The sequence below is a fragment of the Eriocheir sinensis genome, chromosome 21, assembly GCF_024679095.1.
Source record: "Eriocheir sinensis breed Jianghai 21 chromosome 21, ASM2467909v1, whole genome shotgun sequence".
NCBI lineage: Eukaryota > Metazoa > Arthropoda > Malacostraca > Decapoda > Varunidae > Eriocheir > Eriocheir sinensis.
In genome coordinates this window covers 947,590-968,796 of record NC_066529.1, presented here as the reverse complement: position 1 = coordinate 968,796, position 21,207 = coordinate 947,590, and the positions used below count along the sequence as shown (strand labels likewise).

The 21,207-nt window shown below is 44.4% G+C and overlaps 1 protein-coding gene and 1 long non-coding RNA gene across 6 annotated transcripts in view; one reads left to right on the top strand and one right to left on the bottom strand.

Annotated features, from left to right (window-relative positions):
* Nucleotides 1-21,207, top strand: part of LOC127001480 (glutamate receptor ionotropic, NMDA 2B-like) — a 204,719-nt gene that overhangs the window by 17,931 nt on the left and 165,581 nt on the right. The window lies entirely within an intron of this gene.
* Nucleotides 1-21,207, bottom strand: part of LOC127001482 (uncharacterized) — a 125,718-nt gene that overhangs the window by 59,545 nt on the left and 44,966 nt on the right. For 2 of the 4 annotated variants that reach the window (XR_007755305.1, XR_007755304.1), the window contains one exon: nucleotides 7,261-7,341. This is a non-coding gene — a long non-coding RNA (uncharacterized LOC127001482). Of the gene's footprint in view, nucleotides 1-7,260; nucleotides 7,342-10,647; nucleotides 10,816-21,207 lie in introns of those variants that run through there. The other 2 variants (XR_007755307.1, XR_007755306.1) reach the window with 2 other exon arrangements.

Sequence of the window (21,207 nt, the reverse complement as noted above, 5' to 3'; positions counted from 1 at the left end):
ACAAAAGAGGGCTTATGTCAACCGTTCTGAGAGGCACGTCGGCGGGGTGGCAACAGGTGGCACGGGACGGAGGCTGTTGTTTCTCTATTCTCCTCCTCGCCAAGCACGTGCGAGGCTCTGCTCTGTGGGCGTGGTGGCGGTGCGGGGCTGTGTGAGGGCTGTCGCTGCGGACGTGTGTGGGTTTGAATCCGTGTAGACAGTTGACAGGTGGTTGTAGTAGTAGTAGTAGTAGTAGTAGTAGTAGTAGTAGTAGTAGTAGTAGTTTTGTTGTTGGTGTCAATATAACCGTAACAAGAGTCGCATTTTCTTGGTCCAGCGTGACTGACATTCCTGCTCCTTCAATATCTACTACGGTGCTGCTGCTGTTGATGCTCCTGCTGCTTCCTCTGTCTCTCCTGCTGCGTGTTATTGATCAAGACAACACCTAACAGCCGTACAGCCTCGCAACGCAACCGACGATAAAGGAGAACACTACATAACAGACAGACACGCACGCACACACGCAACCGTTTCCACACAGACGCGCACACCCCTTTAATTTATATATACCGATGAAAAAGATAAAAAAATACAGAGCAGAAAAGGGGAGCTGGTATCTTATTCAATTAATTGGGAATCGAAGGGTTTTGTTGTTATTCATAGAAACGGAACAGGTGTGCGAGAATGGAAAATTGAAGAGAAGTAATAAAGGGTAAGGGAGAGAGAGAGAGAGAGAGAGAGAGAGAGAGACGAACTCTCTCTCTCTCTCTCTCTCTCTCTGTCAACTTCATTACCTAACTTTGTCGAGTCAATCAGTCAATAATTATTCACCGTGATGGGAGGGGGCGCGTCTCCCCCTCGCGGCGTCGGGCAGAGTTTCAGTTTTCGTGTCTGCTCCGTCGCCCCCTTCACCTCCACCTCCTAGCCGCAGCAACCTTCCCCTCCTCGTCTCCACCTCCTCGCCCCTCGCCTCCATCGCCCTTAAACTCTGCTCCATTAAATCTGCAAACTAAATGAGCCACGCGCACACCTGAGGGCCATAAACGACAAACATGAATTACTTACAACTCCATGTAATTAACGCATAAAACTCGCAGAGATTAAAAACCCTTTCCGAACTGCCGCGTAAGATTGGGCGGTTTATCATCACGGGCCGCGGACCAGAGAGGAAAAGGATTGGAGATAAGTAGTTCCTCGCTCGGTGGGGTATTGAACGTTTCCGCCCTGACCCCCTGGAGCTGTAGATGTCCGCGGTTTAGGCCTATGCAGTGAGGTTAAAGATTTATATTTAGATAGGCCGTTTTTTATGTTTTTCTTAATCCGCGGCTTTCACTACACCGAAAAAATATTCACGGCCTAAATTTAATTTTGAAATATATATGTACACGCCGTTTTCAATGCGTTTTTAGGTAGACGTTTTTTTTTTATTTCTTTATCTGCGGCTTTTACAACTCCCTAAAAATATTCACGGTCTTAATTCACTCCAGAAAAAATATATGTACATGCTTTTTCAATGTATTTTTAGGCAGGCCGTTCTCTTTATTTCTTTATCTACGGCTTTCACTGCTCTGGAAAAATAGTCACCCCCTTCAATTGAGGGATATATATATGTAGACGTTTTTTCATCATATTTTTACCGCTGTGTCAAGACTTCCATCACGAATATCTTGCTGTCCTCAACTTCCCCCTTCACCAGCACCCACATTTACCTACTACTGTGCTACTAAGGAAAATCACTCACCACCTTCATCTTTGAAATATATAGGTTCATGTTTTTTTACGACATTTCTTTTACCACTGTTGCTAGACCTCCATCACGAATTCCTTGCTGCCCTCAACTTCCTCCTTCACCAGCACCCACAAACATTTACCTACGACTGAGAGCAAGAAATATATATAGGCCTACATGCTTTTTTATTACATTTTCACCATTGTTTCTAGACTTCAATCACGAATGCCTTGCAATCCACAATGTCCACTAGAACCAGCATCCACAAACATCCACAAACATTTATCTACGACTGAGAGCAAGACATATATATAGGCCTACATGCTTTTTTTTTATTACATTTTCACCATTGTTTCTAGACTTCAATCAGGAATTCCTTGCTTCTCACAATGCCCACCAGTCCCAGCCCCAGCAAACAGTTATCTACGACCACCAAGAGTTCAGAAATATATATGAACATGGTTTTTTATTGCAGTTTCCCTCTTGTTTCTGGACCTCAATCACGAATTCCTTCCTGCTCTCCACTAACACCAGTACCAGCACTCACGCACCTCTATCAATGACTCTAAACAAGAAATTGGAAAAGTAAAAAAAACCGGCGAGCGTTAACTCTCAGCCAGCCACCAAGAACTCCCAGGCTTTCTCTCTCTCTCTCTCTCTCTCTCTCTCTCTCTCTCTCTCTCTCTCTCTCTCTCTCTCTCTCTCTCTCTCTCTCTCTCTCTCTCTCTCTCTCTCTCTCTCTCTGTTGTGCGGGAACAAAAATAATCTGAAGGCGAATGTATACAGCCCCGAAACATATAAATACACTAGCCAACAACGCGTATGAATAAATAAAAGTTACCAGGCAAATATTCTAAACACCTGTTCCGTAAAGGGGGCCGCGACCTGAAATAGTGCGGGGGAAAGCAAATGGGATGAGAAGGAAGAGGAAGGCGAGGCAGGAGCGAAGTGCAAATCCTCCTCCTCCTCCTCCTCCTCTGTACCCGACTTTAGACACATTAAACTGATGGAGAGAACGAACGGAGGAGGCTTGAGGGGGAGGAGGGGGGGTGGAGGGATGCTGTAGAAGGTGCAAAGTAATTGTGGAAAGTTTTGAGAGAGAGAGAGAGAGAGAGAGAGAGAGAGAGAGAGAGAGAGAGAGAGAGAGAGAGAGAGAGAGAGAGAGAGAGAGAGAGAGAGAGAGAGAGATGGGAAAGAAAGGAAAGCAAGGAAAGGGAAGAAAAGGAAAGGAAAGAAAGGGAAGGGAAGGGAAGGGAAGGGAAGGGAAGGGAAGAGAAGGGAAGGAAAGGAAAGGAAAGGAAAGGAAAAGAAAGGGAAGGGAGGGGAAGGGAAGAGAAAGGAAGGGAAGGGAAGGGAAGGAAAATAAAGAGAAGAGAAAGAAGAGAAAGCGGAAGGTGGTAAGGAAGTCCAATGAGAGGTGTGAGGTTGCATAAAGGACTTGTACAGTATCACTCTTGGATTCCTAATAAGTTTTCCTTCTCTTACGACGCGTTTCTGGAGACTGCTTCACGCTTTCTCCTCCTCCTCCTCCTCCTCTTTCTCCTTATTCAGAACACAACAGCAGCACCCATCACAATATTTTATTCCGGGGAGCGCATCCGTGGGGTAAGGAAGATTGCGAGGGGAAGGAGGAATGCATTAAGAAAGGGATGAAAGGAAAGCGAAGTGGCGGCGGCGGCGGAGGTGAAGGTGGCGGTGGCGGAGGAGGTCTTGAGCGGCTGATAAAGAGGACGACCTTTGACTCCAAGCTTCTTTTTTTTTATCTCTCAACAGCAGCGACCTTAAAGCCACCATCTACCTGTTGCCTATCACCTGAGGCTTTCACCGCGCCGCCGCCCGTTAATTGATGGGAGCAAGAGCCATTACCCCGCCATCAACAGGTGAGGCTGCGTATGAGCGAACACAACAGGTGAAGGTTCCGGCGCTCGCTTCACCCTCAGCGCCGTATTTGGCTGAGTGAGCACGAGATCCGGATGGTGAATGAAGGAAGAAAGGGCCGGGAAAGGGGATGTTATGAGAATGAGGGGTCTTGGAGAAGGGAAAATTGCTAAACTACAGGAAGTATGTAAAGAGATCAGGACAATAGGAACGATGATGTGCAAGAGGGAAGGAGGAAGCGAGGAGGCACTTTGTAACTGGCGCGTTTTGTTAAATTGAAATTCGCTGAGCTAAAAGAAATGTGTTAAGAGATCAGGTCACCTAAGAACGTAAAGAGATCAGGACAATAGGAACGATGATGTGCAAAAGGGAAGGAGGAAGCGAGGAGGCACTTTGTAACTGGCGCGTTTTGTTAAATTGAAATTCGCCGAGCTAAAAGAAGCATGTTAAGAGATCAGGTCAACAAAGAACGTACAGAGATCAGGACGATATTAACAATGATGTGTAGGAGGGAAGGAGGAAGCGAGGAGGCACTTTGTGACTGGCGCGTTATGTAAAATTGAAATTTGCCGAGCTAAAAGAAATGTGTTAAGAGATCAGGTCACTTAAGAACGACGACTATGTGTACAAAGGAAGGGAGGAGCGAGATGGCAGTATGTGAATGTCGCGTTTTGCCATGTTTAATACTGAGGAGTTACAATTAAAATACAAAAAGAGTCGATTATGATATATAAGAACGACAATGTGTTAGGAAGGAACCGAAGCTAGTACAAAAAATGAAAGAAATGAATTAATAAACCAATTAAGAGAGCAATCTAGTATTTTTCTGTATCGGATCCTCCTTTTCAGAATTCTCCTCCTGTCTTCTATTAGCGAGAGCAATGCAGAGCGGACTTTTAACTTAATTTATTTCTGTTTCGTCCTTGAGCTGCCCCCTTTGTTGTGAAATATAATAATTGTAAACGAAATGTAAGAATTCACCTTCAAATTAAATACTGCGGCTGTGAACTGAGTGAGGCAAAGCTGTGATGTGAATGGCTGGATTAAGGTCCCTCCCACCACACGCCAATGAGGTCTGGCTGTGGGCTGTGGCTGTGGCTGTTGGTGTTGGCAGTTGGTGTTACGGGTAGACCATAATGACCCTTAATTATAAAAGCATGCAACACACTTTATACGGAACGCCACAGTAAAGTTTAATGGCACGGGAACTACACGGGGGTTCTTTACTGTGGTTTCTGGTTGCTGGTTTCTTCTTTCGTTAACCAGTTGCTGTCTACCACTGCTCACACTCATAGTCTCCACCACATACCGACTCCCAGCCCTAGACCACAAGCAACCTTACTACTTCTTCAGTCCCTCAACCAACCCACCATCACACATCAGCTATCAACCCAACACCACCATAATGACCAAGAGCCCAATCATCCTCCATTAATAATTCAAGTTAGAAATAAAGCAAAAATAATAATAATAAACTAGGCGAACATTTAAATCCTCTTGATAATAATAATAATAATGATAAAAAGAAGAGGAAGGAGAAGGAGGAGGAGAAGAGGAGGAGGAGAAAACTTACTGGTGTTACTTATGAAAAAAAAAATATTAAACTTCTCGTATTAAAACTCCTTTCTCTCTGATCGCCGGTTCATTAACTTCACAACCTGCCCCTTTAACCACCTAATTGTCTTTTTTTTCGTGTTTTTTTACCCAAAGTTCTAAGCCCATGAACCTGTTTTTTTCGATAATTTTCTTGTAACTTAATACCTCTTTTTCATATCGTAAGGCTTTTTTAATTTCCATTTTTCCTCTATAAGGCAGGAAGTTATGGCATGTTTTTCCCTTTTATTAAATTTTTGCTCTTTATCTATGGTACTTTGGCCTAATTTTTTTTTGGAGTTGGGAGTGAAGAGTTTCCGTATTTCTGTATTTTCCTCTTCATTCTTATAGTTGTTCTTTGGGTAATTTTCATCCCTTTTTAGTTTCCCTTTAATTTCTTGGCTTCGAGAGTGAATAGTTTCTGTATTTTTTCTCTTCCTTCCTTAAGTGTATTTTCGGGTAATATTCATTCTTCTGTGGTTTCCCTATTCAGTTTTTGGCTTCGAGAATAGATAGTTTCTGTACTTTTCTCCTCTCTATAGTTGTGCATCGGGTAATTTTCATCCTTCTGTGGTTTCTCTTTAATTTTCTGGCTTCGAGAGTAAATAGTTTCTGTACTTTTCTCCTCTCTATAGTTGTGCATCGGGTAATTTTCATCCTTCTGTGGTTTCTCTTTCATTTTTTGGCTTCGAGAGTATAATAGTTTCTGTACTTTTCTCCTCTCTATAGTTGTGCATCGGGTAATTTTCATCCTTCTGTGGTTTCTCTTTCATTTTTTGGCTTCGAGAGTAAATAGCTTCCGTACTTTTTTCTTCCTCCCCCTTTTTTTTTTTTTTTACAGCAGAGGAGTCAGTTCAAGGGGCATAAAAAAGGTAACAAATGTGAAAAAAAAAGCCCGCTACTCGTTTAGTTGTGCAGAGTGTAATTTTCATCCTTCTGTAGATTCCCTTCACCCTTCGTCGAGCGCGCAATGTCTTCAGCGCCTCGTATGTATCGTTAGTATATTGAATGTATCGCATATCGTCGTTCATCGTGCAGTAGGAATACCTGAATGGCTGGACGGGGCATCTCTCTCATTAGGAAGCTTATTAAAGGTGAGTGACTGGGCTGGCAATTAGTTTTGGTCACTCAGTCAGTCAATCAGGCAGTCAATCAGTCAGTCAGCTGGTTGGGTAGTTGATTCGTAAGTCACTCAGTCAGTCAGTCGGTCGTTAGTCAGCCACTTAGCAAGTTAATCAGTCAGTCAGTCAGTTGGTTGGGTAGTTGATTCGTAAGTCAGTCAGTCGGTCGTTTAGTCAGCCACTCAGCAAGTTAATCAGTCAGTCAGTTGGTTGGGTAGTTGATAAGTCAGCCAGTCAGTCATTTAGTCACTCAGTCAGTTAGTCGGTTAGTCAGTCTATCATTCAGTCAGTCAGTCAGTCAGTCTCTCTCTCTCTCTCTCTCTCTCTCTCTCTCTCTCTCTCTCTCTCTCTCTCTCTCTCTGTCAAGTCCGCTGGCTGGTCATGGTCGCCGCCCTCGCCTCGTCCGCCCTGGAGCAGCCTTCAGGGAGCCGTAAATAAAAATAACGATAATCAATCAATCCCGCATGACAGCTTACGTTCCGGCGGCGCTGGAAATAAAATAAGAGAAAGGAGAAGTGTTCGCGGCGACTCCTTCCTAACTTTTTAATCCTTTTTCCTTCCTGCCCGCCTGCCGCGTTCCACCTCCACTCTGGCAGCCCCGTTATGAGTTGTTGTTATTTTTTCCTTGGTTGTGTTGTTGTTATGCGTAAGAGAAAAGTTGATACTCAGGCAATCAGTATAAATGTTGTTACTTTCTTGCTCTTCTTCGTATTTCGGAGGTTATTGTGTTTGTGATAGAGATACACATTCCACGCACTTAGTCTACTTCTCACGAGACAAGTCCTGGTTTAATCATACTTCTCGTGCTTTCGAAAGAAGATATTCAGTTCCCGTCATTATTATCTCATCGACCTTAGAGTCAGCATCGTCAACCTTGGCTTTTGTTCCGTCGCCACAAAAGTATCTCAGCAGAATGTTTTCATGCAGTGTAAGTGAAACATTTAAACGCAGAGTACTCACATGACAAGTTTGGGCGACGTCGTGTGGACATCCGAGGACAAGTGAGAATTCCGTGTAGGGGCGGCGACCCTCACCGTGGCTCTGTGGAACAAAAGATGTATGTTACCAAACCGTGGCGTACAGTCCAAAGTTTCAAGATGCTCGGAGCGATGCCTATGACGTGACAATATAGGAACATACATACACCATAAAATTCTTGTATTACATGACAGACATATACGTATACAAAGTCAGAAACAGCTATACATAGATAGATAAACTGAAATTCAGATTGATACATGTATAAATAAATAAATGTCATACAAAGATACATAAGTACATAGAAAAATTGATAGGCAGTTTTCCCACCAAAAGCATCAGGGAAAAGTCACGGCGTTCTTGTTAGGGCTGGCAGTGCTCACGCCTATCGCTTTCAGTACTGTGACACTACATGTAGCGAGGAGTGCCTGGAGTACCTGGCCCTCAACTCGAGCCAGGGAGGGGGAAGAGTGGTCCAACCGTGCCCTGCAGGGGAGTCCGCTGGTATTGAAAAACCGCGGTACTTTTTCGTCGCGTCTTTGTGAACCTGAGTGAAGACTCCCCGAGGGACTCGCTTAGAAACTGAACACCTGGCACGTGGCACACAGGGAACTTTTCCCAAGGCATGGCGGGGATGTGGCGGGAGTCAGTGATGCCTGGCGGTGTGGCACCTCTGAGTATGGGTGCCTCATGCGAGCAGGCGGAGGCTAAAGCACGAGTCAAATACGAATAAATAATTCCTTTATACGTTTTTACATACAACCTGTATTGACCTTATTATGGAAGTTCACGTTGACCTAAGATTTCAGTTGATTAAGTGATTTAGCACACTGACAAAACAAGAACAATCACTAGACAGAAAATAATCATAAAACTGATGCCGAAAAAAAAAAAAAAAAAAAAAAAAAAAAAAACTCGATAACGCGGCGAGCGCAGGCAGTGCAGGGCGGCTGTCACGCCAGGCTGATGGAACACTCGCCCCTCGAGCTCCGGTGACAGGCTGATGACTTCGAGCCCAACGCACCCAACCCCGCCCCACCTCGCCCCGCCTCACCCCGCCCCAGTTTCTCTACCGCCCCACCTTAAGACGCACCACCCACGCCCGGCCACACCCACCACGTACCCCGCAGACGAGTCGAGGCGCGAGCAATTAGAATTTTCAGTGCCTCATTTCTCCTCCGTCGGTCCCGGTAATGGAGCCGATGAAAGCGTCAGTGTTGTAGTGTGTGTGTGTGTGTGTGTGTGTGTGTGTGTGTGTGTGTGTGTGTGTGTGTGTTATTGGTTCTTTGAGTGGCGTTCCTTGACATTATCACTCATGGCACATCCGTCAGCCTGATGCGTGACACACTAACGGAGAGACGGAGATGACGCTTATGCTCCACAGAGGGAGGCAGAGGGTGGCTGTCTCATGTTCTTGTTGGTGGTGGTTTGGCAGTGGCGGTGGTGGTGATGGTGGTGGTGGTGAGGACAGCCGCCACATCGCTAGCCCTACACAGCACCGCGCCCCCAACCCTGATCCTCGTGGCCTCGAATAGGATGAAAATGTTCAGAATAATCATTTATCGGATCCAGGACGACGTACCGGGATCCTGACTTCATAAAGGAGAGGAGGGATCATTGGGTCGTCCGTGCACTGACGTTTTACTATTGCACGAACAGAATCAAAGCATAAACTGGTGGAAAACATCAAAACACGAAAAATATCTAGAAAATGAGAATAAAAAAAAATACATATGATGACAGCCACCCCGTCCATCATTTCAACGTAGGCGTGACGATAAAATGTAAAATAAAAAGACGGCAGCAAAAAATCATCGGACTGCAATCTGAGGCGGCCGGTGCGTCCCTCTTTCCGATGCATTTGTCCTCGGGGGGACGATAAAACTCCCCCCCTCCCCCCTGCCGCCGCCTGCTGTCTGTGGCACACGCGGGCTTTATGAGGATCGGATGCGGCCGTCAGGCCGGCGGGGAGGCGGCAGGTGGCGGGGATCGGAGTTTCCACTCGACTTAGGGCAAAATCCTTCAGCATGAGACTGGTAGTGGTGGTGATGGTGGTGGTGGGGGTAGTGAAGGGGAATGATATGAGTAGGCTGAGATGCATTCTAGGAAGACGTGGAGCGAAAATATATATAAATAGGAGGACGACGAGGAGGAAGATAACAAATAATTCAATGATTGACAGTGGAGGCTGCCCGGCAACAACTAAGGATACTGCTGTTGGGAAGGAGGAAGAGGAGAAGGGGGAGATGGAGGAGGAGGAGGAGGAAGAAAGAGGGGGAGAGGACAACAAGCACATGAAGACGAGGAAGAAAAAAACGAGGAGGCCAAGGAGAGTGTTGGAACAGTTAACCGCAACGCAATATTATGTTTGGACGCTTTGTTTATACATTTAGGAGGAAGAAGATGAAGTGAGCGAAGAAGAGTAACAGGAGGAGGAGGAGGAGGATAAGAAGCAGCTCAACTGTCATGGGAAATTTAGTTTAAGATTTTATTGAACCCGAAGGTGGAGTAGGAGGAAAAAATGGAAAAGGGAGAAGAAGAAGAAGATGATGATGATGATGAGGAAGAAAACGTAGAGAGCAAGAAGAAAAAGAATAAGAAAGAGGAGGAGGAGGAGGAAGAGGAGTACAGCGAGGAGGAGGAGGAAAGGGGTGTCAGTCTCCAGCGTCATGTAATATTCAGCCTTGGTATTTTCCCGTAGCCAGACCGTGGGAGTGGTGTACCTGCAGGCGTTTTCTTTCCCTTCCCTGTTTACCCATGGCAGCGCGGCGCCTCCCCTGAATGAAGATGAACAGTAAAGGTGGAGTGTGAGAGGCGACTGGGTACGTATGAGACGGGGTGCAGCGGGGGTGAGACGGGGCTGGGCGGAGCTGGGCGTCAGGGTTCCTCACCACATACACAAAATGGAACAGGCAAGACCTAGCTATCGTTTTCAGAGCACTGACGGCAGGCACTAAAAGGGGGCAGAGAGAGGGAGCCGAGACGAGAATATTCAGTGTGTGAAGAGAGCTATACACTTCATGAATCCCTTTACGTTTATGAATCTGCGGACCTCCAACGATCCAAAAAACGAAGATAGATGCCTTACAAAACACACAAACATCTATTGACAGGATGAATGCCTTTCACAACAGCAGCAAGCCCGATACTGACATCCTGACTACCTAGGGAATGCAGTTCATGAATTTCTTTACGTTTATGAGTCTCCGGAGCTCCATCGACCCCCAAAACGAGGATCGATGCCTTACAAAGAACATAAGAACATACAACGCGGGTAGACGCCTTTCACAGAACATAAAATTAGTAGATAAATGCCTTACAAAACACCACAAACATCTATTGAAAACGTGACAGAGGGGAGACACATACACATTATAACGCAACTGAGGGTGTTTCCGTCCTTATACACCGACACTCGTGAATAGATGAAGACAGAAAGAGTTGAATTGATATAAAACGAAGGTTCGGAAAACTAGTGACCCAAAGGGAAAGGAAGGGGGCGACGGATGAATCGAAGCTCTTGTCCCTTGAGGCGGCAAGTGAAGGTATGAGGAGGGACAGAAGGGCGCTGGTGTGTGTGTATGTGTGTGTGTGTTTTACAGCAAAGGAAACAGCTCAAGGGCACACAAAAAACAATAATAAAAAAGCATGCTACTGTGTGTGTGTGTGTGTGTGTGTGTGTGTGTGTGTGTGTGTGTGTGTGTGTGTGTGTGTGTGTGTGTGTGTAAAGAGGAAAAACAGAGATCAGCGTGTCGCAACAGGTGTTTGTGTTTGTGCGTTCGTGTGTGTGTGTGTGTGTGTGTGTGTGTGTGTGTGTGTGTGTGTGTGTGTGTGTTGGCGAGTGTGTTGCAACAGGTATATGGCAGCAACAGGTGTGTGTGTGTGTGTGTGTGTGTGTGTGTGTGTGTGTGTGTGTGTGTGTGTGTGTGTCGTTTCTCTCTCTCCCTCTCCTCCCACTTTCTCGTTCTATTTCCCTTTACGTCTTCCTGGTCGCTTGCTTCTTTCTTTTATCTTTCTTTCTTCCTTTCTTTTTTCCTTCTTTCAAACTCTCTGTTGTTTCCTATCTTCCTTTTTTCTTAAACATTTTCTCTTTCCTTTTCTGTTTTCGTCTGCCTATCGCTTTTTCTTATTCCATTTTATTGTTTTTCTTTTTTCTTTTCTTTCAATCCTTCATCTGTTTTTTTCTATCTCCCATTTTTCACTGACACCTTTTTTCCTGTATTCGTTTTATTTCGCTTTTTTTTCCTTTTATTGTTTTTCTTTCTTTCTTTGTTATTTCTGCAGTTTCTCCGTAAACACAACTTCTATTGTCGAACTTCTTTTCTTTCCTCTTCCTCCTTCTCCTTCTTCCTTATGAACCCTTCCTTCCTTCATTACTTTCTCCTCATTGCTTTTCTTTGCAAACTTATTTCTTCCTTTCTTCTCTTGGTGCGTTGTTCCTCTTCTTTCCTTCTTTTTCCTCCTCCTTTCAATCCCTTTCTTCCTTCTTTCTTAACTCTTGCATTACTGCTTCATTACGAGTACTTTCTCTTCATTTATTTTCTTTGCAAACTTATTTCTTCCTTTCTTCTCTTGGTGCGTTGTTCCTCTCCTTTCCTTCTTTTTCCTCCTTACTTTTTCTTCCTTCCTTCTTTCTTAGCTCCTTCCTTACTCCTTCACTACTCTCATTTTTTCTTTACTTTCCAAACGTCTTCCATCCTTCCTTCCTTCTCTCGCTGCGGTGTATCCTAATATTAATCCTCTCTCCCATTATTAATTAAGTTACCCTTATTGCCTTCTTCGAAAACTATTTCTTTCTTGCTCTCTCTCTCTCTCTCTCTCTCTCTCTCTCTCTCTCTCTCTCTCTCTCTCTCTCCCCTGTTTATTAATCTGTCTCCAATTATTCCTTCCATGTCTATACGAAGGGAGAGGAAAGAAAGAGGAGGAGGAGGAGGAGGAGGAAGAGTTAAAGGGAAGCGGAGGAAGGGGAGATAATATGGATGAGCGTTGTGAAGGAAGAGAGAGAGAGAGAGAGAGAGAGAGAGAGAGAGAGAGAGAGAGAGAGAGAGAGAGAGAGAGAGAGAGAGAGAGAGAGAGAGAGAGAGAGAGAGAGAGAGAGAGAGAGAGAGAGACCAAGTAAGCAAGCAAGAAAAAAAATAAAAATAAAAAAAGGAAATAGAAAGAAAGAAAGGAGAGAAAGAGAAGGAGAGAAGGAGAATTTTTCGAAGGACAGCGACACACACACACACACACACACACACACACACACACACACACTCACAAAGATGGACAGAGACAAAGAGCAATAAAAACACACGAGGAGAGGAGCGCTGATAAAAAAACAATAAAAGAGGAAAAACAAACAAACAAACAAACAAACGAGAGAGAGAGAGAGAGAGAGAGAGAGAGAGAGAGAGAGAGAGAGAGAGAGAGAGAGAGAGAGAGAGAGAGAGAGAGAGAGAGAGAGAGAATGTCCAACCCAGTGAGCAGACAGACAGACAGACAGACAGACGGACGGACAAAAAAACAAGAGGAGGAAAACGGAAAAGAAAAGTTAGAAAAAGACAAAAGTAGAAACGAAACAAAAATAACAAGAACAACACAGAGAGACGAGAGACACTTTATTTTTTCTCTTTCTCCTTTTCCTTATATAATAATACACAGGAATGGAGGTGCTCAGCGAATAAAGCGTTGGTTGTATATAAGTAAATTTAGGTTCATTCAAGAGATGCAAGGTGTTATCTGTCTGTGTGTCTGTCTGTCTGTGTGTGTGTCTGTCTGTCTATCTGCAAAACATCACCAGGCAACACCTACAAACACACACGCTGCCCTAAATATGAACCTACTTACAGCTGCTACTTACCTCTCTCTCTCTCTCTCTCTCTCTCTCTCTCTCTCTGACACTACATAACCCAACTTTTCCCTTCATTTCATCTCTCTCACCACGGTTGCATTTCAGAGGAGCCCCAAGCTATGCCCCATAATTCTCTCTCTCTCTCTCTCTCTCTCTCTCTCTCTAAATCTCTACCACGGCGACAGATTAAAAAGAAAAGTAACTAGACACTCGGAAAGTCACGGAATGAACGCAAGGCAGCCGAGTGACACATTCTCTCTCTCTCTCTCTCTCTCTCTCTCTAACGAATGGTGCTGCTGCTGGCGACTTACGGGGGTGCCACTTTCGCTATTTCCGTCCCCCACAGTGTTGCCAATTACCACTACGAACACCTGACGAGGAAATACATTTGCATCTGCGAAACGAGGGTAAGGGGAGGAGGAGGAGGAGGAAATAGGAAAATGAGAGGTAGAATAGGAGGTAGTGGAGGAAGAGGAGCTATTAGGTAAAGTAGGAGGAGGAGGAGGAGGAAGATGAGATAGGAAATGGAAGGATTTTGGAAACGTAATTGCTCGGTCTTCTAATACTATATGATAATGATGGTGTATAGACGAAACATTATGATATATACTGTGTGTGTGTGTGTGTGTGTGTGTGTGTGTGTGTGTGTGTTGGTGTGGTCTTTCCCGTATAAATAGGGAGGGAATCCGATATAGCGCATATATATAGGGAGAAAGAACATAGACATCCAAAGCAGATATTCAGTTTCAAGAGTGACAAGGAGAAGGAAAGAAGGGAAAGGAAATCGAAAAGGAAGAGGAGAGGAGGAGGAGAGGAAGAGGAGGAGGATGAAGAAGTGGTGGAGCTTGTTAGCGGCACGACGGAGGGGAAGAATAATCCGCAGGGGCAATTTTCCGCAACCAGGAACCAGCAGCGGGTCTGACTGAGTGACGCGGTGTGAAGTGTTGGACAGCGGCGGGGGGGGGGTGCGACTCTCACTCCCTATCTCTACGCTCTCCCCCTCTCCCAGCCTCCCTATCTCTCTCCCTCCCTCCCTCCGTGCCTTACATAACGAGGCGTGAAGTAAAAATAGACCGAGGAGGCGGAAAAACGGAGGAATTAAAAAAGGGTGAAACTGAATATCTATTACGTGTTTGATGGCGGGGAAAGAAGGAAGGATAGGAAGGAGGGAAGGAAGATTAGATAATGAAGGAAGGGGATGAAAGAAGGTATAAAATGATGAAAGAAGAAAGGAGGGATATAAATGAAGAGGAGGAGGGAAGGAAAGAAGGAAGAAGGAGATAGCTAAAGAAGAAAGGGAATGAAAATAATGGAGAAAGACGGAACGAATCGGAAAAAAGCGTAAGGAAGGAAGGAATTGTGAAAAGACTGAGACTGATGGGGGAGAGAAAAGTGAGAGAGAGAGAGAGAGAGAGAGAGAGAGAGAGAGAGAGAGAGAGAGAGAGAGAGAGGTAGCGGGCCGGTCGGGAACAAGATTACACCTTCTCGTCATAAATCGTTGATGTCTACAGCGCCCTTCCCTCGCTGCTTCTTCAACCACCCTCACCCATTCCTGTAGCCGGCCCATAATTTATCTTGACTCTTTATTTATATCTTAATGAGAAGTGTATATTATGTAATGTATTCTTTTTCTCCATTTCTTTTCTCATACGTGTTTTCTTTGTCTAATTTTAATGTGTCTCTTTTATTTCATGGTTTCTTTTCTTCTTCTCGTTTTTTTCAGACTTTCCTCCTTCATCCCTCGACTTGTGGACTCATTTGCTCCTTCTTCTTATCTCTATTTCCTCGTCTTTATCTTCCTTCACTCTTGCCAACCGCTCTATGGCACTCTTTACGTCACTTAACACCTGTCTACACCTGCCCGCCCTGCCCTTAAGAGAATATCGGAAATTACATTATATTTATTTTATTCATTAATTTATTCGTTTTCATCGCAAATAATCATTATGAAATTGCGCGTCACAGCTGATGGGTGATTATTAACGAGAACAGCACTGAGGGAACAACTAACCTAACCTAGCCTAACTTAACCTAACCTAACCTAACATAACCACAACACACCACACCGATCCGCTCTTTGGGTCACATTCTTAAACATTTCGGCGCTCTACCTCACCTATTTGACTTGGCTTTCGTAGGAGTTGTGGGCATTTCCAAGGGTAGTTTAATAGCCCTAGAGGTAGTCTGACCCTTCTTCTGTACCATGAACGTAAAGAAACACTCATTAGAACCTGACTGATCTTCTTTTGGTTCTCAGGAAATAGTTGATTCAAGGGGTGGAAGCGTTTGAGAATACCATCCATTTTTTGACTCTCCCTTGCGCCCTTCTCCACTAAGCCTTTCCACGTCTCTTCTTGTCTCCTTCCACTATTTATCTCCTCAAATTTCCCTCTATTTCCTAACCTATACAACATCTATGGCCCCAAGCAGCCTTCCCTCGTGCTCTTCTTGTCTCCTCCCATTCCTAATCTCCTCAAATTTCCCTCCATTTCCTAACCTATACAACATCTATGGTCCAAGCAGCCTTCCCTCGTGCTCTCCTTGTCTCCTCCCACTTCTTATCTCCTCAAATTTCCCTCTATTTCCTAACCTATGCAATATCTATGGTCCAAGCAGCCTTCCCTCGTGCTCTCCTTGTCTCCTCCCACTCCTTATCTCCTATCCTATTACCTCTCCTTATTTCCTATCCTATACAACATCCAAGGTCCCAAACACCATGAGACCAAGCCAGCCACTCCCAACACCACAGGAAGACGGATGTTACCCTTAATATTACCAACGTTCAGACTCGTCCATCACCGTTAACTGAGGCTGTAATTAAAGCTGAGGTTAATGGGTAATGGCACCTGTTTTTTTAGGCCACGAACTTCACTCTTTTTCACACCATCACTCTTTTTTTAGCTTTTAATTAACTACATGTGTGGTTACTGTTTGTCCTCTTTAGTTAGCCCTAGAACTGATATTGTCCTCATTTTCTCTGCTGTCATCCTGAAATTTCTTTGATTTAGAGAATGACGAAATGAAGGAAGGAAATAAAAGATGGAAGGAAAAGGACAAAGAAAAAGGGAAAAGGATAAAAAAAGAAGAAAATATGAAAGAAAAAGCGATAGTGACGAGAGAGAGAGAGAGAGAGAGAGAGAGAGAGAGAGAGAGAGAGAGAGAGAGAGAGAGAGAGAGAGAGAGAGAGAAAACAGACCGACATAACACGTCAGAGGATATGATTAGAATACATGATACATGGAGTGGCAATCTTCCGTACGCAACAGAGACGTGACATAACCAAGATGGAGAACCTAAACCAACAGCTGGATAGATAACAACAAAAAATGATACAGGCAATGAAAGATGGCAGAAGAGATGATTGGAACACACGCACACAGCAAGGAGTGACAGTGTTTTGAAGTTGGAAAGTTTCGTTTTGTCGGCGCAACATCTGTGGTCATATGCCGGAGAGAGACAGAAGGGGAAGGCATTATAGGAGAAGGGAACAGATACCAGGAGACGGGACACAACCCCCGATTAATACCTGGTACCCATTCACTGCCGGGTGGACAGGGGCGTAGGGTATCGGAAAAGCCGCCCAAATTTTTCCACTCCGCCCGGGAATCGAACCCGGGCTCTCTCGGTTGGCAGTCTTTTGAAGCACAGCCGTCAGAGGATGAGGGGGAGAGAGTGTAACTGTGAATTTAAGAGCAGTAGCAGCAGCGCCAGGGAAAAACACGACAGTCCCTTCGGCGGCGTGTGATATACTGGGGACACCCGATAAAAAAAGGGTGCAAGGGGGAATTATTTGGCTTGACGTCACGAAGGTGGGGGGGTGGGGGTGGGGGGGGAGTGTTACGCAACCGTTGAGGGCCGTCGCGTCCGAGGATGTGATAACCCGAGGAAAAAAAAGCTTCAATACTTTTTTTTAGCAGAGTCGGAAGATACAAATTTCCTTTTATTCCTCGTTATTGTTATTAGTTGGTATTATTTCACGGCAGGACATTAGCTTCTCCCCCCAACCAACGTTTCTATTCGCGTGGGTTCTGTGCCTCGAGATTTCCATTTTTTTTATTTTTTATTCTGTGCCTCCCATCTTTATTCTGTAGTCCCATTTTTATTCTCTGCCTCCAGTGTTCCATTTTCCTTCTGTGCTTCCCATTCTTACTCTTTTTCCCCAATTGTGGCTCCAGTTTTTCATTTTCATTCCGTGTTTCCCATTTGTGTTCCTTTTCCCCAATTGTGGCTCCAGTTTTCTATTTTCCTTCTCTGCTTCCCATTTTTACGGTTCCCCTATTTTATTATGGCTCCAGTTTTCCATTTTCCTTCTGTGCTTCCATTTTTTACGGTTCTCCTATTTTATTGTGGCTCCAGTTTTCTATTTTCCTTCTGTGCTTCCCATTTTTACGGTTCCCCTATTTTATTGTGGCTCCAGTTTTCTATTTTCCTTCTGTGCTTCCCATTTTTTACGGTTCCCCTATTTTATTGCGGCTCCATTTTCCATTTTTACGGTTCCCCTATTTTATTATGGCTCCAGTTTTCCATTTTCCTTCTGTGCTTCCCATTTTTACGGTTCCCTATTTTATTGTGGCTCCAGTTTTCTATTTTCCTTCTGTGCTTCCCATTTTTTACGGTTCCCCTATTTTATTATGGCTCCAGTTTTCTATTTTCCTTCTGTGCTTCCCATTTTTGCGGTTCCCCTATTTTATTATGGCTCCATTTTCCATTTTCCTTCTGTGCTTCCCATTTTTACGGTTCCCCTATTTTATTGTGGCTCCATTTTCCATTTTCCTTCTGTGCTTCCCATTTTTACGGTTCCCCTATTTTATTGTGGCTCCAGTTTTCTATTTTCCTTCTGTGCTTCCCATTTTTTACGGTTCCCCTATTTTATTATGGCTCCAGTTTTCCATTTTCCTTCTGTGCTTCCCATTTTTACGGTTCCCCTATTTTATTGTGGCTCCAGTTTTCTATTTTCCTTCTGTGCTTCCCATTTTTACTCTTTTTCCCCAATTGTGGCTCCAGTTTTCCATTTCTATTCTTTGCCTCCCAATTATTCTCTGCTTCCAGCCTTCCATTTTTACTGTCTCTCCAGTTTTCCATTTTTATTACTCATCATCATCATCAGTTCGTATTACTCCACTGCAGGACATTAAGCCTCTCCCAAGTGTTTCCTTTCGTCTGTGTTGTCTCCTGTTTTCCAGTTTCGATGTCAACGTTTCGTAAGCCTCTTAGTTTCATGGGGATGTCTAAAGAACGGAGACCCTCACATGGCTCTTCCTATATCAGTCTACTTCTGTCTGTTCTCTGCCTTTTTAATATCGTCCAAGTAGGTCTTTTCTCTTATCCCTTAAAGTTATTTCCCTGTTTGTCACCCTTTCTGTCTGTCCATCAATTTTCCATCTGTCAATCAAATATGTCCTGGTCACTGCCATCTCTAAATACTGATTGACTTTGTAATGTCATCTACTCTTGTTTGTCCTCTTATCCCTTCAAGTGACCCTTATAGCATCTATCTCCCCATCCCTCTTTAGGCACTCGATCTCACACGAGGTACTTGTCTTACGTCAGGTCACGGGGTCTGTAATACCTCCGGACGGCCGCAACTCACGCGATGGTACACTAATATTGGGGAGGCAAATATTTGACTCTACCCTGGCGTGCGGCGGCGACGGTGTACGGCCTTCACAAACACGGGGGGCGTGCTTCAGGCGGGAGTGGAAGTCGTTAAAGGTCATTTGCTGAGTAGTGGAGTGCTGATGGAGGGGAGCGGGACGGAGGATGTCAAAGAGGATGATGGTGATGAGAACTAAGATAAATAGATAGAAAGAAAGAAATAGAGAGGTAGGGTGTCACTTTTCATACTCTGTCCATTAAGAAAATACCAGGATTATGATTTGGTAGTCGTGGTTTCAATATAAAAAGAATAACAGAAGAAAAACTAGGAGAAAAAAGAGAGATAGAGAGGCAGGATGTCACTTTTCGTACTCTATCCACTAAGAAAGTATTAGGATTATTATTACGAAGTCGTGGTTTCAGTATACAAAGAAAAACAAAAGAACAGCTAAGAGAAAAAGAGAGATAGAAAGGCAGGATGTCACTTTTCGTACATTATCCACTAAGAAAGTATTAGGATTACTATTACGAGGTCGTGGTTTCAATACAAAAATAATCCGTCTATTTCTACATTAAAAGAAGCAAATACGTATTTAATTACGGTAGGAGCGAAGGAAAGTTAATTAATATGCTAACCGTCAAAGCGGCACTCGACGTTGTAATTACGAAAAGCCTCAAATATTGCCAGGACTAAATTATGCAGAGTATCGAACCTTGCAAATACAAGACGTGATCGGAACCCACTAATGCTCGCTGATCATCCTTGCTTTTCCCGCTTAACTCAGACGATATTAGACTTTATTCGGGGTTTCCTGAGTGTGATAATTCCTGTTTTTTGGTGGAATTCGGATGACAACATTACCGAAGAGGATGAAAATAAATGTAATGAAACTGGTGAGAGAAACGTTCCTCCTCCCCCTCCTCCTCCTCCTCTTCCTTCTATTCTTCCTCTTCCTGTTCCTCTTCCTCTTTCCCCTCCTTCCTCTCCTTCACTACCACCAGCACCTTCTCTTTAACTCTTCCTTCTATCCTTCCTCTTCCTGTTCCTCCTCTTTCCCCTCCCTCTCCTTCACTACCACCAGCACCTTACATCTTTTTCTTCACCCCTCCTCTTCCTCTCTCTCCTCCTCCTCCTCGTAGTCTTTCCTGCTCTTGACCCTCTCCAGCCTACTTTCCCTCCCTCACTCTCTCCCTCCTACAGCGCGATACACACACTCTTCCTCTTGACCTGAATAAAACGAGCAAACCTTTGGGGCTGAGAGAGAGAGGGCAGGTCAATGCGGAGCAACCTCACGCCAAGGAGCTGCTACTGGGAGACGAGAGGACATGATGGATGAGATGAAGTAAAGAAAAAGAGGATGAATGGAGATGTCAGGGAGAGGAAATAGTACTTGAGGGATGAAAAAACGTGGACGAGGTAGACAGATACGGATAAATAGATAGATAGACAAATAGATAGTTGGATAGACTGATATATATAGGGAGAGGGAGCGAGTAGGGGATGGGGAAGGGCAAGAGATAAAAAATAATAAGTTTTCTGATGCACTGAGAGGAAAAGAGAACAAATTTATGGATAAAAAGTATAAGGAAGCTAGATGTTACCGAGGATGGGAAGCATGACAAGCCTATTCCTGAAGTTCCATAATTTCTTGTGATAATAAATATAAAGAGGGAGAGATTACGGGGATGGGTAAAGGTAAGAGCTAAAAAATAATAAGTTTTCTGATGCACTGAGAGGAAAAGAGAACAAATTTATGGATAAAAAGTATGAGGAAGCTAGATGTTACCAAGGATGGGAAGCAGGATAAGCCTATTCCTGCAGTTTCATAACTTCATGTGCGTGCGTTAGTGTGTATGTGTGCTTGCGTCTACATAAAAAAAGACCTCCATTTCCTTGTACCTGCTTCCGCCATTTGGGGAAACACAGCTGACGTAGAGAGACCTGTATGGCGCCTTTCAAATCGAGAAGCGAGGAGTCCCAGAATAATTTTACTCCAAAACCTCTCGAAATTTAGGTCTGTTTTCCTTTCATGTTTTCGTATCTTCGCCGAGAACAGTTTGGTTTACTTAGCAAGGGCGCGGCGGAGTGGAGGAACCCAGGAACAACGGACGTGAAAATACCAGTGAGTGTGTGTGTGCGTGTGCGTGTGTGTGCGTGGCGGGGAGGTGGTGGGGGAGTGGGGGGGCAGTGAGTGTTATCAGTCAACTAATTTCCCGCCAAACTATTACTCTTCAACTACAATTTTTGGGGCATTTTCAACAAAACTGACTCATTTGTTGCTTTTTTTTTTTTTGGCCACATGATTGCAATGAAACCCGGCAACACTTTCTGACACTGCGTGGAGTTAACGATTATACACACGCACACGCACACGCACACACGCCCCCACACACGCAGTTGTTTATTTTTGTTCATGTGTCCCTCGGTGTAACAATGGGAGGTTATTTAGTGCTTGCCCTGAATCCGTTTTTTTTTTTCTACGTTGCCGGCGGACGTATAT